Source organism: Canis lupus, chromosome 20 (genome assembly GCF_048164855.1).
Source record: "Canis lupus baileyi chromosome 20, mCanLup2.hap1, whole genome shotgun sequence".
NCBI classification, from domain to species: Eukaryota; Metazoa; Chordata; class Mammalia; order Carnivora; family Canidae; genus Canis; species Canis lupus.
Window position 1 is genome coordinate 14,596,219 of NC_132857.1, and position 12,076 is coordinate 14,608,294.

General features: G+C 37.3%; 1 protein-coding gene across 10 annotated transcripts in view; it reads right to left on the reverse strand.

The window, feature by feature from the left end:
• LOC140611680 (importin subunit alpha-8-like) overlaps window positions 1-12,076 on the reverse strand; it is a 256,113-nt gene that overhangs the window by 241,316 nt on the left and 2,721 nt on the right. For 5 of the 10 annotated variants that reach the window (XR_012012807.1, XR_012012804.1, XR_012012806.1 and 2 more), the window contains exon 3: window positions 8,579-8,744. The gene's annotated coding sequence lies outside the window, so the exon portion shown is untranslated. Of the gene's footprint in view, window positions 1-2,540; window positions 3,460-8,578; window positions 8,745-12,076 lie in introns of those variants that run through there. The other 5 variants (XR_012012810.1, XM_072788421.1, XR_012012809.1 and 2 more) reach the window with 4 other exon arrangements.

The window sequence follows — 12,076 nt, forward strand, 5'->3', positions numbered from 1 at the left end:
AAAATAAATATACCCCAAAAATCCGTGTGTAAGTGGAACCATGCAGTTCAAACCTGTGCTGTTCAAGGGTCAACTGGATTTCTTTGTTAACTTCCATTCAGCTTTCCAAGTGGTGCAATACTTTAAACAAATTCATGGGTAAGATAATGACACTTAAGTTACATACAGTAAATACAGATGATAGGAGGTAATGATTTCAATTCATTAAAGTTACCATGTTGACCAAAATAATGCTAATCTACTGATGCTATGAGCTGGGGGTATTAAGTTTAGACCCATTTTGTCTTTAAATCAAAGAAGAAAATAGCAAGATTCTCTCTTTCCTCACTTATTTTTCCCCCTGTAGTCAAACAGAGAAGTCCTCCAAAATGGCAGGATGTAGATCTCTTTTGATCTTTACTTAAACTTTTGACATTTTTGGCCTTAATTTTTACTTTAAAAATATTGCACTAAAATATGATATACCCTGGTTACAGAGTTATTTGACACTCTCTTAAATTCTGAGTATGAAATTAGTGCCTCACTGCCCTACTTCCAGCCCTGTCTTGCATCTTTGGTGCACAAGCTCAGATAATGTAAAAAACGTTCAATATTAAATCTAGACAACAAAACCTTCTTATAGTTGTTTTTCCATGGTAGCCTGTAGGTTAAAAAATGTAGCACATAATGTTATTCATGGTGAGTATGTTCAAAGTTTTGGAACAAACTGATTATAATAATATGTATTTTTTATTTGTGCCATTTCAAATTTATTGAAATGAGCAGGAAGACATCTGCCAAGTTGCAGTATTAATTGATGGCCAATATTTTCTAAAATAATAAGGCAAGCCATCGCTATACCCTTTAGCACTTCTATCTGGGTTATTCTTTATCAACAAGAAAATAACTCAGAGTTGATGATAGCCATTTATGAAAACAACAGGATTTAATTTTCTTATTTGAAAATATATATAAAGCTAAATGAAAATAAAACCTTCAAGGTTGCTCTCTACAGGGGAAGAACATTCAATAAAGCAAGAAAAATAAATGTACTCAAAACAACAGTAATAACTTATTATCAACTGTCATCTAGGGAGCACTTTTTACTATGTGACATAATGAAAAACTAAAATGTAAGCTGAAGAAATGTAAGTCAGGAGGAAAAAAATCCATATAAGGAACAACCTCTGAATAAATCACCATGCTGAATACTAGTCCCAGTCATTGCTTTTTGAAGTGCTGACATGTGTTATATAATTATTGAATAAGATTGGACATATTTGTTTCCAAAACAAAGTAAGCTAGCAAATAACTAGCATATTCACCTTGATAACTGGGGTACAATGATATGCATTTCTGGATAGAAATAGAAATGATTAGCTAAGCTATATTTTACTGGTAGCTCAGCTAAATTCAGCTTGTCAAAATTCAAAGTCTTAACAATGTACATAGTAATGAATTGCTGCTTATTTAGAACCTTTATATAACTAAAAAGTCATGATTCAAAGGCACTCACAGTTATCCTGATGGTGCTTTTTGTTTGGATTTTGTTTAAAAATGAATGGATGAATGAATGAATGAGCCCTCTGAACTCAAATCCCACTTTGGAGAATTACATATTGAGGCATTTTAAATAGTGGCAAAAAAAAAACCCACAACAACCTCAACATTCACCAGTAGGGAAATGACTGAATAAATTCTGAACATCCATATAAATACTGTATGGTTATTACAAAAAATAAAAATAGCATTATTGGGAGATAGTAAAAGGCAGTAGCTAGCACTGTGGACTCAAGAGTCACATTGCCAAGGGTGCCTGGATGGTCAGTTAGTGGCTGCCTTCAGCTCCGGTTATGATCCCAGGATCCTGGGTCCTAGCCCCACATCAGGCTCTCTGCTCAGTGAGGAGCTGCTTCTCCCTCTTTCCCTGCCTGCCATCCCGCTACCTGCCACTCCCCCTGTCTGTAAACTCCACCTGCTTGTACTCTCTCTGTGTCAAATAAACAAATAAATAATTAAAATCTTAAAAAAAAAAAAAGAGCCATATTGCCCAAGTTCAAACTGCTGCTCCCACAATCACTAGCTGTGCAACTGAGGGCAAATTGATCACATCTCAGTTCCTCATCTACCCAACAGTACCTATCTCATGTGGTAGTTGTGGAATAAATGAGATAAAGCCTAGGCATCTAGCCCATATTGGAATGATGTCCATATTTGGTGGGGGGGGGGTGTTGGGGAGTGAGAACTGTACACATTTTATAGCATAGATCTATTTTAGTTAAAAATATTTTAGAGCACCGGAGCTCCTGGGTGACTCAGTTGGGTTAAGCATTCAACTTTTGGTTTTGGCTCAGGTTATGATACTATGAGTTGTGGGATAAAGCTCCACATCAGCCTCTGCACTCAGCAGGGAGTCTGCTTGAAGATTCTTTCCCTCTGCGCTTCCCCCCCCCACTCACACACACAAGGCAGCACTCTCTCTCTCAAATAAATAAATAAATAAATAAATAAATAAATAAATAAATAAATAAATAAATCTTTTTAAATATTTTGGAGTATTTATTAAATATAGTTAAGATTTAGAGCACACTACATGGATGTCTATCTGGTGGTGAGAGAAAAGAAGAACATTTTAACTTTTTCTTTGCACATTTCTGTGCTGTTTGGTTTGTTGCAAAGAATATATATTGCTTTTGTAGTTTGGAAGAATAATCCAATAACTTTTTGGAAGTGGGGTGGGTGAGGGTGCTAGCAAAAATGGAGGATACAAAAGCATAATTAAAGATTGTGGAGTGAATCTAGAAACTGAGAAGTTTGGCAGGTTGGAGTACGAAATACACAATGGAGAGTAGCAGGTATAAAGCTGAGGGTGACCAAAGGAAGGGTCATGTGTTCAGGGAAAAGGAGTGTGGACTTTACCTAGATGTTTGTGGAAAAATCTGTAGAAAAAAGGAACACAAAGTATCAGTTGTACTTCAGCAATGTGAAACACTAACTCCACCTCTCCACCAAAATAAAAACTTTTATGTGGCTCCCTTTTACTCCTTATCAGGATAAAGTCCAAGCCTACGTCCATGGGTCTTATCACCAGCCTTCTCACCCCACCCTATTCCAACCTCAAACTCCACTCTAGCCACAGTGAACTATGTGGAGTTTTTAGAAAGCTCTGCTTTCTCCAGGTTCTAGACCTTTGCTTAGGCTGCAGCTTCTGTCAGCAGTGCCCTTCCCCCATGCCATTTCAGTTCTGCCTGGCTAACTCCTCAGAGCTCAGCTAAAACACTCCCATTTCCTGAGAAACTCATCTCAATCTCCCAAGGCTCAGTTTCCCTTCTAGGTCCTCCCATACCACCCTGGAACTAACCTAAAAAAGGTACTTTTGACATTTATTCATAACTATCTGTTTATTGCCTGCCTTGCCAACTAGACTGAAAATCCATACGGGCTGGTACTTGATACTTTTCCATGGTGATTCTTCAGTACCTAGCACAGAACACAAAACACAGAGATCTATAAATAAAATACATACAAATATACATACATAAATGGATATCTTTAACTATACAAACCATTTAATCCCCTTTCTTGTATTCCATGTTTTCCCAAAAAGTTTCTGCTTTAATTCCCCGTCTTGGGACACCTGGGTGGCTCAGCAGTTGAGCATCTGCTTTCAGCTCAGGGCATGATCCCGGGGTCCAGGATTGAGTCCCACACTGGGGTCCTTGTGGGGGGGCCTGCTTCTACCTCTGCCTATGTCACTGCCTCTGTGTATGTGTGTGTGTCTCATGAATAAATAAATAATATCTTAAAAAAATAATTTCCCATCTTATATATGTTGGCCCATAGGCAGAGAATCCTCAACAGGTCATACCAGTGCAAGACTGGGTCCATGTGACAGTCTTATTGCTTACTGAAAACTAACTGGCATAGGGTTTTTTTAAAAAAGATTTTATTTATTCATGAGAGACACGGAGATAGAGAGGCAGAGACATAGGTAGAGAGAGAAGCAGGCTCTACACAGGGAGCCTGATGCGGGACTCGATCCCCGGACTCTAAGACCACGCACTGGGCCGAAGGGAGGCACTAAACCACTGAGCCATCCAGGGATCCCTGACATAGGGATTTTATATGTCAATCCTGCTTCTTGGTTAATTTAAGTTCTGCCCTAGAGGAAAAAACCTCTATGTATTGGCAAAAGTAGATATTTGAGCATTCAAAATGAATGTCCACAAGTCTACACTATGGCAAATTACTACAGTGAAAGCTTTTGGGGAGGCCTTTCCTGGTTACATCTGGATCTTGATTCATTTATTCATTCAGCAAATATTTAATAACTCCCACCAAAGGGCCATCTTCATTCTAAGCTGTGACAATACAGCAGGAAATAGGACAGACAAGCTCTATCATCATGGAATCACATTCTCCTGGAGGTTAGCAGAGGGACAGATAATAAACATGTAAAAATGAGATACTTTCAGGTAGTGTCAAATGCTATGAAGAAAATTAAGCATGATAAGAAATGATTAAAGTTGAGGGAGAGAGAATGAGAGCTCTTTAGACATATGATCAGGGTAAGGCTTCTCTGAGGGGTGAACATTTGAGGTAAGTCCTAAGTGATGAGAATTTTCTCAGTCAGGCATTAGAAAATCTGAGGGCGGGGATCCTGGGTGGCTCAGCAGTTTAGCGCCTGCCTTCAGCCCAGGGCATGATCCTGGAGACCCGGGATCGAGTCCCACGTCAGGCTCCCTGCATGGAGCCTGCTTCTCCTTCTGCCTGTGTCTCTGCTTCTCTTTCTGTATCTGTCATGAACAAATAAATAAAATCTTAAAAAAGAAAATCTGAGAGCAGAGAATTCTGGGCCTAAAGAGGAGTAAATGCAAAATCTTTAAGATAGGAATGAACTTGGAATATTCAAACAAAGAAAATTAGTATGGCTAAAGCATAATGAGCAAGGAAGGTGATATGAGAGCAACCAGAAGGTAGGTATAGAATAGATCATATAAGCCATGATAAGGAGTATGGATTTTATTCTAATGCAAAAGAAAGACATTAGTGAAGTACAGGTAGCAAAGTGATAGAATCTGATTTATATTGTTAAATGGCTAACATTGTCAGAGAATGAACTCTAAGAAGGCAAGAGTGGACAACAAGAGGCTGTTGTTGTGGTCCAAATCAGAAAAACTGATAGCTTGTACAAGGATGGCAGCATAAGATCTGGTGAGACGTGGTTGGTCAGGTTTGGGACAATATTCTGGAGACAAGGTCAATAGGACTTGATGTTAAATTAGATGTTGGAGGCAAGAGGAAAAGAAGAATAAAAAATTGTGATCTGTTTGGTCTTCTCATCTGAAATTCCTACACCTGTTTGCTTTTAAAAATCAGTGTTCTGCTGGTGAATTTCCTTATAACCACAACAAAGTCAAAGCCAGTCAAAATATCTGCTAGTGTGTGACAATATTTGGAATTATCTACACCAATTTATTGTAGAGAATTCAAGAAGTTTATTTTGTGTTAAACTAAAGCTTTTAAGCTTCTGATATATATATATTTTGCAATCTAGAACATAGCTCATTTTCTAAAGACCCAAGTGCTTACAGAACATAGGTTTGTGTCCCTTTAAAAAGTGTCATTTCCTTGAAATTTTTATGCCCAGAGCTTCTACTAGTTATCACTTCTTATTTTGCTTTATAATCTTATTTTCTCATATCATGGCTATGCTTCATATCATTGTTTTATGAATGTTAAAACTAAGGCTTAGCAGGCCAGGTAAATTATAGCACAGGAAGAAACAGAATGGCAAGCTTGATTCCCTTACTCAACCCCCTACAAGTATTCATTCATGTTCTGTGAAACTCCAAAGACAGTATGTCTTAAAGAGCAATTCTTTTTCCCCTGAACTTAACTCGTCTGATGTTTTATATATTGTCCAGTGATAGTATCTTAGAAAATAACAGTTTGAAAACAAACTATACTTATTACTATGCACAAATATATAAGCCATATACAAAATATTATTAGAAAAAAAGCAAGCAGGATTGAATACAACTTCGTGGCTAAAAGAACTTAGAAAAAATTCACAGTACACATTTATCGTGTTAATAGTCATAGCACTGTTAAGGATGGAGAATAATTAGGGGACTTTAGGGGTAAACCATACTCCTCTTCCTATCAAGTTGTGAACCAACTGAAAAACAGGCAAAAAAAAAAAATAGACATCTGAGAACTATCACTCTTACTGATAAAGCTGATGCTGGGAACAGGGCAGTACCAATGAGCCTCCCAACACTGAACCCTGGGACAAGGCATACATCCCACTGAGTCACTGACTAGCAGAGCAGGACAAGAGAGATTATCCCATTCATCCACTTCAAAGATTTATCCCTGTAAAATCTGCAGTACAAAGAAACAACCCAGAAGGTATGATTTCTGCTGGCAGCCTCACTCCAAGATTAAGACTGGCCAAGGTGCTGAGCTTTTTCACCTGTTTCTCACCATCCAGCAAATCCTGCCAATGGGGAAGACACCAAGAGACCCAAGAGGCTAAGAGTGTTAACAGAATCCCCTGCAACTAGACCACATTCCCCACACAATTTTATTGTCTTAAACTTAGTAGTCTCTAAACTGGAGTTAATCTACCCTGGGATTCTACAAGTATTTTCCAAGGAGAACACATTTAATTTTTTGGAAATCAATTTCATTTATTCAACTTTTACTTACTCTTTCTTAAAACTGAGCTGCCTAAAATATGACTGAGGTTGAAATGTCATAACAATTCTATTTTTCCAATTCCAAAATCATTCTTTTCCCACTTACAAAAAACCAGCATCCTCTCACCCATCCCAGATCTTACAACGGCAAATGTTTCCATGTACAAAACCCTCTGAGTCACCATACAAAGGAACAATTCTAATATTGATATCAATATTTAATTTAATCCAGGCATGATAAACCTATAGGAGGGTTTCCTGATTTTCCTTATCTTATATATACTTTTGTTAAGAGAGAAGCATGGTGCTTCAAATTGGGTATTTTGGTCTGTCTTGGGGTTTTCTGAGGTTTTTTTCCCAAAAATTTTATTTATTTATTTATTTATTTATTTATTTATTTATTTATTTAATTTTTTATTTTTTATTTTTTTATTTTTTTATTTTTTTATTATTTGAGAGAGGGAGAATGTGTGCGTAGGGGAAGGGCAGAGGAAGAGGGAGAGGCAGGGTCCCAAGCCGACTCCACACTGAGCCCGACATTGGGCTTGATCTCACAACCCTGAGATCATGACCTAAGCTGAAATCAAGAGTAAGATGCTAAACCCATTGGAGCCACCCAAGCACTCCTGGAGTGTTCTGAGTTTATTCTACATTGTAGAGTGGGATGGCAGGAGTTATGATTATGTCCAATGCCATTTCCTCTTCCATTGCCTGATAATGCCAAAGAACACTTTGAGATAGCAAAGAGAAATACTGAAGGAGATTGAGCCCTACTTCAACTGGATCCCAAACTCACAGCAAGATTTCATATATCTATCTCAGAATTCAAATACAGATGATTTATGGAAAACATTCTGGGAAATACCAGTCAGCTATAAGGTATACCTGCTTAGTAATGAGAAAGAACTTGATGTAAAGTCTCATTCTGTGTTTCAGCTACATATTTCAAATGATTTCAAGGAGAAGAATATCAAAAAATTCCAAATTTCTATCAACAGATAAATGTTAACATGTAAAAGAAACACATATCAAAGGTTAAGTCAACGTATTTTCTTGAGCACTGATAGACTCAAAGGAGAAAATATTTTCATTAATTTTCACCTAACAATTATTGAATACAGTAAATCTATATTGATTTACTCACAGTACTACTCATCATCACTTGTTAACCATCTCACCTCATTATTCATTGCTATCTTTTATGTAGATTTAGACATATAATTTTCTATTGTAAATAATGCATTTAACAATAATTATTTAATCATTTTTGATAAGCCCTGTACCTAATAGTTCTATTCTGTCCTTTCCTAATCTGTCTCCTAGCAAAAAATTACATTCATGAACTAATTGGGGAGCTCTAACCATTTCGTTCAGAGACATATTTCCAATAAAAATTTAGTTCTCTTTAGTAATGATGTATAAAAATTTATAATGTAGTTATGATCAATTATGTACACTAATGATTGTAATAATAATTCAATCCAAAAGAAGTTTTTGACAGAATCTTTTGATCATAGAAACCTGTTTAAATTATAAACAGATTTTTATTGCAGAAAAGAATGATAAAATAAGCAATAAAATATATTTAAATGTAAAATACATTTTTAAAACTTTTATGGAAAAATAGAATGAAAATACAAACTCAAAGAGAAAAAATAATGTAAATTTCTGTAAAAAAATTAATGATGATAAATATCCAATTTCTATGGAATTTAATTTCATTAAATGCATTTTAACCCTTTGTATTTTAAAATATTCATATTTACTTTAACCAGAAATTACATCTTTTGCAACTAAATTTAGGCCAAAAACATTTTACATATCAACCTAAAAATTATTTGGGGGGTATGTCAGCAAAATGTATGAAGACCATTGCCTTAACCCTTTAAGCTTACCCACTGAGATCAACTTGGAATAGTTATCCTCCTTGGATAAGAAGTCAGCAGTCAGGGCAGTCCTGTTCCCACCTTCATAAGATCACTTTTCCAATACAAAGTTTACCTCTTTTGTGGGATCTCCTGGGGTCACTGGTAAAGTGTAGATTTTTGTTCCCAGAATGCCCTGAATGGGTCAGAACAACATATCATAAATTAGTTCCAATGTTAATCTGTACCCAAGGCTATAATTGACAACCTGTTCTATTGCTATCTCAAATTATGTCCCCCTACCTTTTTCAACATTATAGAGGTTCTAAGAGAAAATCAAGTGATAATATAAAAATACTGAAACTAAAAACCAAAAAGATGTGCTCAATTTGATTTTGACCCTCCCCAATATGAATTTTCCAGGGAGAAATGAAAAGCTCAGCCGTTAAATTATCTTGTTCTTCTAAGTTACAACCCAAAGTAATCGGGTTTTAACTTCCTGTTAAATCTAAAATTATTAATGTCCAACACTAAACTTTCATGTGCTTATGAATTAAAGTTCAAACAACAGGTTTTGACACTCCCTGGCAATGAACTTAGCTCCCAAAACTGAAGCTCTCCTTCCCCCAAAGGGCTTATCTTGTTAAGGTTACCCCAAACATCCCCTGACATGGGCAGGCCCCTGGGAAACTTCTGGTATGAAGCAGCAGAGTAGAAAGCACACTTTCTGTGGGAGTCCTGACTTCCATGGGAAAGGGGAGAGGAAGATATTTGGCACATGCCAAACTTACACATCAGGAAACTTGCTAGTAGCACTGGAATAGAGTATTGAGAGTATGATAGTGACACTCACTCCATACTTCAAGAAATATCTGATGTGGGAAAGAAGTATTTTCCTCTAAAATAAACAGAACAGATTTACAAGACACAGGTTCTTGGGGTGCCTGGGTGGCTCAGTCCATTGGGTTTTGGCTCAGGTCATGATTCTGGTCTTGGGGATGGAGAACCACATTGGGCTCCCTGCTCAGTGGGGAAGCTGTTTCTCCCTCTCCCTCTGCCCCACCCCCTCCGCTCGTGCTCTGTCTCTCATTCTCTCTCTCAGATAAATAAATAAAATCTTAAAAAAAAAAAAAAGGAAAGAAACAGGCTCTCTTATTTAAGAAATATTTATTGAGCGCAAATTTCTGAGCTAAATTCGCTGGAAAATTCATAAGTGAATCAGAAATGGATGCTGCCTAACAACCAACCACTAACATCTGTAACATATATGTCAATGCCACATATTTTAGGCTTTTGCTGCAGCAATGCTCTACTTCCAGTACCAATTTTTGTATTACTATAGATTAGGCTTTGTTTGCTAGCAAACATCGCCAAATATCTCAGTGGTTTAGAACAGCAGAGATGTATTTCTCATTCATACAACTGTGTATGTTAGCTGAAGGCTCTTTTCCACTTTGCTCAGTGCTAGCACCCTCATTGACAGAAGCAGCCACCATTTGAAATATTGTTGGGGTGACAAAGAAGACCACAAATTCTTTGTCACTCTTCTCTCCAATCTCCATCAAGAGGTGAAGTTTATTTATCCTCCCTTTGAAATTGAACTGGCCCTGTGACTGCTTTAGCCAATAAAATGTGTTATTTCTAGGCCTAAGACTTATAAGACCTGGAAGCTTCTGAGAGTCCTGAACCACCATGTAAGAAATCCGGTTACTCTACATGGCTAGGGAAGCCATGTCAAACCAGGCCCTATAAATACTTACTGGGGTGCTTTGCTATGCAATAATAGATAACTAAAACATTCCCTCATTGTGCCAAAAGGAAAGAGGGTATGAGAAATTGTGCATTCTTAAAGCTTTTACTTGAAAGTGACACAAACCACTTCCAATCACATTTTACTGGCCACATCGAATTTAAAAGTATAGGGAAATTCAAGTCTACTATGTATGCAGAAAAAGAAATGGAATATTTGGTGGCTAGTACTATAATCTACCAGAGAAAGGTCAGGGCTGGAAAGGTACATCCTCCATAGAGATGACAAGTAAATCACTAAGTGGATAAAATGTCAAGAAAAAAAAGAGCAAAAAAAGAGAAGAAAAGAACATAGAGAATGGCAGATGCTTATAGATGACCTCTTGGCAAGGTAGAGATAGATATAAGGAGGAAAAAGAAGGTGGAAAGACTCAGAAAAGAAACTTCTACAGAGGCAAAAGGAGACATCTAGGGATCCAAAGAATTTCAAGAACAGTCAAGAACATAAAATATAATGGATGGTATAGGCAAGGAATTTGTAGAAATTCAGAGAAAGAGATCAATGTGAGCTGATACAGTCACAGGCCTGGAACAGAGAAGGAAATTAAAGACAACAGAACTTGGATGGTTGAAAAGGGAAAAAGAAGGGCGCTCTCAGAGGAAATAGAAAGAGTAAAGTCTGGAATGGGGAATAACTTCAGCAATTTGGAGGACAGAGACTAGGTATTGTAATGGGAAATAGATCAACACAATAAAAGTTATGTGTAACGTAGATTAGGTGGGATGCCCGGGTGGCTCAGCGGTTGAGCATGTGCCTTTGGCTCAGGTCATGATCTCGGAGATCCAGGATCAAGTCCCGCATCAGGCTCCCTGTATGAAGCCTGCTTCTCCCTCTGCCTATGTCTCTGCCTCTCTCTCTCTGTCTCTCATGAAAAAACAATAAATAAAATAAAATAAAATAAAATAAAATAAAATAAAATAAAATAAAATAAAATAAAATAAAATAAAATAAAATAAAAATAGAGTAGTTTAGGTTTGCTATAGAAGGGGAAGGCAGGGAAGCCATTTGTGGATTTATAGAGAACTTTGAGTGCCAACTGAGATTTCTGAGTTGTTTCCTTTAAATAGCTGAGCACCACTGGAGATAGGGTGCCTGAGTAAAGGAAATAAGTATACAGGATAGTCCCTTCATGTGGAATAAAGAAGGAAAAGACTGAGCAAGCCATCAGTCAGAAAGTTATTACAGTATTCAAAGAAAGAGTATCCTACTGGGAGAGACTGTTATCTGGGGTGGGGGTGGGAGTACGACACTCTTCTAGACCAGTTCAGGAGCCTTAGAAGAAGTTGCTCAGAGAACTAAAAAAAGGGGGAGGGGTGGTTTCAAGTGTAGAAAAGTTGAGATATTTATTTTATCAAGGATATAAAAGAAAATGTTTAACTTTTCACTTCTGTGGCAGACAACATTGGTCACTTACTCAACATTCTCCATCCTATTGTTTTGACAACGGAACTTCAATACTGCTCAATTCCTCTCTTCTCTCCAAATCAATCAGGGTAAAGAAACCTACACATACATAATTGAGCTCCAAGGTGAAACCTGATTGGCTTACGCGAACTGGTTTAACCACTCAACTAGCATCATCTTTCTAGGGAGTGTGTGGGGTGGGAAGAGGGTTGGTTTGTTTGGTGCCCCAATACCAGGAGTGTACTACTGACATTTAGTGGGACGAGACCAGAGATGCTAAGTGTCCAGCAACGCATGTCACAATCCTTCATAAA